Source organism: Notothenia coriiceps, unplaced genomic scaffold (assembly GCF_000735185.1).
Source record: "Notothenia coriiceps isolate Sejong01 unplaced genomic scaffold, NC01 NC01_scaffold00031603, whole genome shotgun sequence".
Taxonomy (NCBI): Eukaryota; Metazoa; Chordata; class Actinopteri; order Perciformes; family Nototheniidae; genus Notothenia; species Notothenia coriiceps.
In genome coordinates, this window is record NW_011364304.1 from 30609 (window position 1) to 37580 (window position 6972).

Here is a 6972-nt window from a genome sequence, read left to right on the forward strand (position 1 = left end):
AGCCTTCCATCTCTGCACAAACTTATCTCGTGCCCTCATTGGTCATGTGCGCGTTCGTGTGTGTTGGAAGAGGGGCTCTGTGAGGAAGTCTGAAGGAAGGGGCAGATTTTTTTCGGCTGTGTACTCGAGTTCTAGCGCACTCGAGCTGGTTTCACCATTCTTACCTACCCTACCTTTAAGTAAATATAAAATATAAAAATAAAGATTCATTAAGCTGTCAGGTGAAATCCTTTCTATTTGAGGATATTATCTGAGAATGACCCGAGTTGAACCTACATGACTAAAACAATGAGGAAATGTAATGTCCATAATTTACCTTGGAAATATGATTAATGCAGGCTGAGTTAGTGTATGAGATTGTGTGCATGATGCCCAGTGAGCACTCACATTAATTGGGTACAGTGTGGCCCACCACCCCCCCACTGCATCACTCGCCAGCCAGGTGGCAGGCTGCTGAGTCCTCACACACAAACACACACACCCACACAGAAACATACACTCACATACACCTCATGCAATCAGGTTGACACACAAAATCCTTTTTCTTCCTTCGTTCTTTAACTTGTGAAACTTGTCATTGTGGTGCACACAATGAAGTATTTCAAACCATTTTCTGACACATTCTGCAAGTCCTCAGTATCAATCATTATCCTTAGTTTATTTAATGACACTTCACGGGTAACAATAGGAAATGTGATGGTTTCTCCTTCTTAAATTAGATCAGATATTACGCTAAAACGCCCATTCACAGTGACAACAACAAAGGAGTAATGCGTCAGAGGTGACACTGCAGAGAAAGTATGTAAGATTTATAACAATACTGTATGATGAATAAGAGATTATCAATAATAAACATGGTGTGTGAGCCTTAACACAGCCAATAACTAAATGTAGGTAATAAATACAAGTGATGAACCAGAAACAAAGACAAATACAATAAGAACAAATCTTTTGAATTGAAAACAATCAAAGCCATATCTAAAAGACAAAAGTCTCAACAATTATTACGTTTCTCAACTAAAGAACTATTACAATGTATCTGTGGAGCATTTTGGCAACACTTACCACCATTCTTTAAACATTTAAAACACCAGAAGAAAAAATTATTAACTGGTTAATGTTTTTTTTTTAATTTACTATGAAATCATAATAAGCCGTATTGAAGATGTCAAATTTGGCCCTGACAACTTGTGATTGCTTTTTTTGTTCTTTTCTATATTTTTGATAAAACAGTCGATCTAAATCAATGTTATCCATACAGTGCATTTTACAAAATGTTGCATTATGAAAATTGCCCAGACAGAGCAACAGGAATCAATGGGCCTTGTACATTTAACACAGAGAATGTTGAGATTAAACAAATAATTACGGATTAAAGTCTGACGTTTTTTTTTAGTTTGATCAAAAATGTTTTGTTAGTGGGAAAGATATATGACTGTGATAGCTTGGACTCTTAAAATCTTTTTTATTTGAAGACTCAAGATTGGGTTTCTGTAACCTGTAATGCCATTTATTGCTTTTTTTTATATGTATAAGTACATAATTATGAATGAAAAAGGGTTCCAACAGCTTAATTTAAGACATTTTGAATGCCACTAGGATAACATTTTAGACCAATTTTCCGTCCATCAGCATGAAAAAAATAATGATGTTATCAATTTCTTTGAGATATAAGAGTACATTCAAAGAAACAAAATGATTCATAAGATCTTATTTTCCACATCTTATCATTTTTCAATCTTTGAAAGATTGATTTCTGTATTTTATTACCAATTAAGGCCTTAATAGCAACATTTTGCACCCAAAACCCACACTAACGCAAAAAGCCATGCTGAAAACAGGAACCCACCAATAGGCTGAAACACACTATTATATAATAGAAGGAGGAGCACACACACACACACACACACACACACACACACACACACACACACACACACACACACACACACACACACACACACACACACACACATCCACTGACCTGAGCCCACGGAGGCTGTGTAAAGCCCATCTCCATCTTGACTTCCTCTTGACAATCTGACTCTCCTCACACACACTGTGCAATGCACTCTCACACACACATCCAGACACACACACACACTATTCCAGAGACCAGCAGACAGGCAGGGAGTCTCACAGAGGAGTGCAGCAGAAACACACTCCGAGGAGGGGAAGATTCAGCAAGGGCGGGACAAAGAAGAAAGGAGGACACCTGATTGGCTGGAGCAGCTTCAGGAGCCAATGAGAGAGGAGGAAGGGGGGGGACTTCCTGTTTGAAGCATCTGTCTGTGTTAAAGGGAAACTTCTAAAAAACTATTTTTTCAGGCAACAAAAACTGTAACGACTAAAATTCGAGGATTCAAAGCTATTATTAGTCTTTTCTGACAGCAAAGGTGAATATTTTAGTGTTTTCATCTGATTGTCAAACAAAACAATAAATATGAACACATGAATCAAGGAGCAAGCATGATTCATATTTTCTTAAGGACCAGACTAAAGTACAAATCAAGAAACAGACCGAAGAGACCGAAGAGGGCAGCACATCCAACAAGCTGAAAAGGGAAAAAGTGTTTCACATTTTTGTATAAAAAATAACTCACACTTATTTCTATCTTTTGGAAAAAATTTAAATTGATGGTGAAACACTGAACGTCTAGTATAAATACCCTTACTCTCTCTGTTGAATTATATTTATATATAACAAAAATAATCAGGTAATCAAATGTTTTTCAAGAGCCCTGGATTATATATGTTTGGGTCAATATGGTCAATTGAGAAAATTGAAATGTGAATCTTCCGTGGATGAGAAGAAACACAAATAAATCAGGAGTTCATGACACAAACCTGCGCATACTGAATAAATGTTGTTTTTGGAAACAGGCAGAGCCAGAAAGGATGGTGACTCATGATGACATACCAGAGAGGTATTCAGACACCCACCCTCATACACACACTTTAAAATACTAGCTTAAGGGGTATAATGGGTATGAATATGCCCAAAGCTTAAACTGGTACTTTTCTCTTTGAAATGTGTCACAGAGAATAAGTATCCTGCCTTTAAACTATAAATCATCTACAGTGACTCTTTTATGCACAGTTCAAATTAATAATTACTAAAAACATCCCAATATTGTTTGAATAAACCCCTACTTTGTCTTTTGTTCATCCACCCCAAACCACTAAGTGCTGCAGAACTTTGAAGGTTAGTTTTTATGAGCAGGAAAATAAATAATGAAATCCTGAAGGTGAGGCAATAAGGAATGTGGAGAAGTTCAAGTGCATGACAGCAACAGAAAAACACCAAAAAAGGTTGATGAGATAAATGTAAATTCATACATGAAGCATACATGGTTTAATAAAAAGTTGTATGTACACTACGTGTTTTTTACAGACGTGCTCTCTCTTCTAATCTCTGAATAGTTCCTGCTCCTGATCAATAATGTGCTCATTATGTTTTAATCACCTCCACCATTGTTCTTAACGAGAGTCTTAATGGTTATTCCTGGTTAATCTGTACGTGTTTTTCCACCTTTAAGGGCAGCCGTTTTCCTCTGCTTTGCTTTGAGCATCATTGAACTTCAGCTGCAATTAAGGTTGTATAAAGTTTACAATTATCATACAATTCAACTATGGTCGAGAAAAGATTGCTTTAAAAAAGAAAAGAAAATAAGGTTAACAATGTTATTTATTTGTATAATTATTAATTTGTATAATTACTACTATAGTTTTTCTGTTCTCATTTTTTACTTAAAATGTAATTGAACTTAAATAATAATAATTCAGAACATTTCTTTTTAAATCCTAAGGTTTTATTAAATAAGCCAGTGAAATACACAAATGGGGGGACACATCTAAAAAACGGTTTCTCTCAAATGCACAAAAGAAATGTCAAAGTCATGAGCTGGAACTATGAGAGTGAAAGTATTGTGAGACACTGCCACCTACAGGTCAGCTCTGTCTAATGCATGCACCAAAGCACAGTTAATACGATTTCTGCACATTATTCAAGTGGTGGAAGAAAATACTGAACACTGCACTGAAACACACGTCATGCATTCAGGATCAAGCTTGTAATAAATGCAGATTATAGTATTTCTACATTTGTTCAGTAAAGAATCTGAGTACTTTTCCCACAACTGTTATCAGGTTAACCAGAAGGCAGACTTCCATCCGCACATTTTAAGACACTGAGCTTTTCTCCTCTTGTGTTTTCACCAAGAAGCAGATTGTTTTTATCAGCTGATTGTAATCTCCTGACCTGTGTGACAACACGATATACTCTCAATGTTTTCACCAGCCAAACCAGCGGAACAAAGACTGTGTGTTTGCTTTATTTACTGAAACATGTAAGGCATTTAGCTAACACTCCCCCCTCCCACCACATCCTCAAATCATCATTAAGAGCCACAGGAGGAAACCCACATCTCACTGAAATAACAAAAAAACAGCAGCTCAGTTCAAGCATTTTGTTCCTTTTACAAACAGATTAACTGTATTATTTCAGGCACAAACCTATTGCTATTTTATGATTCTAAAAACATTAAACACACTATATGCGTCATACATTTTTGTGCATGTTTAAGCTAACTATTTTTTTTCTGTGGTTTTAATTCCCTACTGTTTTAGCAAAGACCTGTTGCTTTAGTAAAACCACATTAACGACGAGCTGGAGACTGATTGTTTGCTCATGGTGGAGTGCAATGAATCGTGTAAAGTTCCTTGTGGCTACTTATGTTGAGGATGTAAACAGAGACCTAATCCTTTTATTTAAAGGTGGCCTATTGTTCTAATTTTCAGGTTTCATATTTGTATTTTGTGTCTCTACTGCAGTGGTTCTCTAAGTGGAGGGCACGCCCCCCCTGGGGGTCGCAGAGGCATGCCAGGAGGGGGGGCACGAGAGACCAGGAGGAAAAATGGTTATAACATTTATTTTTTTTAAAGAAAAATCATAAATTGAAAAATTATTTATTCGAAAATAATATGATGCAGTACTATTACGACTGGCTCTCTGTGTTTCATTAAAGCTCGGCTGGCGGCGGACTTTGCGTGTGACCACGCGCGCCAGTCGGACCGCCCGCTGTATGACCAGGGAACCCCTGCGCTGGTGTTGTCTATCGCCGTGGCAGGCCGGCTAGTTCAACCGGACTGGATTTGGGTTTTCTTGCGGCAGTCCGAGCCGAGGTCTCCGCTTTTTGCTCCTTATCCATATCTCTTTTGGTAGGAGGCACTTAGGAGGTGGAATCACCCTGGTCCCTTGTTTCCACCTGTGTGGCCTCGGGAGTCCCAGAGCCCAAGCGGTCGATGTGTTGTTGGTTCTGTGGGAGGGACCGCATGGGTGTTGTTATGAATGACTGTCTCCCTTCGCGCCGGGTCTGGGCCTTAGTGAGAGCTGGTGTTCGTCGCGCGTTTGGTTTGTGCCTGCTGTGTGTGCTCGGGTACAGCAGTCTGGTTTGGAGAGGTGCGGTGACTGATCCCCTGTGCCCCTCTGAGACGTCCGCGTGTACTCCCTGTTGTGGCCTTGTGTTATATGATGTAGAAAGAGACAACGAGTACTACTGACACGGAAGTCATTGACGGGCACCAAACGACTCGTCTTTTCTCCCTCTTCTAACATCCCGGAGGAAAGGATGAAATTATGCGCGCCTCCCCCGCGCCCCGGCTCGCCGAAGCGCGCACCCGCAACCTGAGTTTACAAGAGTCAGACCGCGCCCTCGCGTCCCCTAATGCGTTATCGCTATCGGAATCTCCTCGCTTCGGTATATGCTTATCTTCACTCCAAAAGTAGGCAACACATGTTCGACTAATTTTGCTCCGTAAAACGAAACAAGCGAGGGTCTCCAACTAGACGGGGACGGGACGGGGCGGGAGTTGCATTCTCCTCTGCATTCGCTGCGGGCGGAGAATCGAGGCTTTAGAACGAAGATCTGGCTCTTCGAAAAACCTCGACCTTTGCTTTGTCTAAGGTCTCGATTTCCCGTATCCTCCGCCGCGGCGACGCGCCACACTTCTCCTTTTGGCCATGAAAAGTCCAGATCGAGGCTCGGCCGGACTTTTGCGTAACCATACTTTCCCCTATTCACCAACTGTTTGGTGTCTCGGTCGGTCGATTGGTTAGGTCTCGTATTCTCCCCGAATTTGTAAATCCCAAGGGTATATACATCGCCGAGCGATGTCACCTTACAAGATGACGTGTTAGGGGTGCGTTGTCACTTGCGTGCACTGGACGCTGACAATGTTCTTCCGAGCTATTAGTCGAGGCCTGTATATCGCAGCATTGCGTCGCCATTTCACGATAAAAATATCGCACCCACACACCTGGAATGTACCCCCCGAGGCCCCGTTCGAGGAGACCGCTCTCAAATAAAAATTTATACCTTCAATTCTACGAGTTCAGGAGCCACGTGGAGACTCTCGTCTGTACTTTTGATACCTATGGAGAAGAGAGTGAGCTGTGGGGATACTTTCTCTTGACATTTGTCTAAATGTAAAAGAAAAGGTACCTATAAAACTGTTTGTGGGAAAATTTGAAATAAGAACAAAATGACATATATCAGTAAAGTATGGACAAAAGTAAATAAGAGAAAAAAATATTGATGTTACTCGTATATTTTTGCACACCGGAGCTTTATTAATCAAATGTAATTAGCAGCTGGTTTTGCAAACTCTGGGTGACTCTAGTTGAATCTGATTTCAATTGGCAGATGTTGCGAGTCTCTCAGAAATCAAGTGACTTCGGACGGAGTCAGGACCTATCCTCTCCTGAACATAGTGGAATATAGGCAACATCGCATGCGAGCGGGATCGCTGGTCTTCGATTGTGTGTTGCTAGGAGGCCATGGCCCACGCGAGAGAGAGAAGGCTGTGGTTTTCCAGCAAAGTGTGTGTGTGGTGTGTGGTGTGTGTGTGTGTGTGTGTGTGTGTGTGTGTGTTGTGTGTGTGTGTGCTGGTGTGTGTGTTGTGTGTGTGTCG

At 40.6% G+C, this 6972-nt stretch overlaps 1 protein-coding gene across 1 annotated transcript in view; it reads left to right on the forward strand.

Annotated features, from left to right (window-relative positions):
* Window positions 1–516: 516 nt before the first annotated feature.
* Window positions 517–6972, forward strand: part of dnaaf5 (dynein axonemal assembly factor 5) — a 24750-nt gene continuing 18294 nt past the window's right edge. The window contains exon 1 of the mRNA XM_010788113.1: window positions 517–522. The gene's annotated coding sequence lies outside the window, so the exon portion shown is untranslated. The remainder of the gene's footprint in view (window positions 523–6972) is intronic.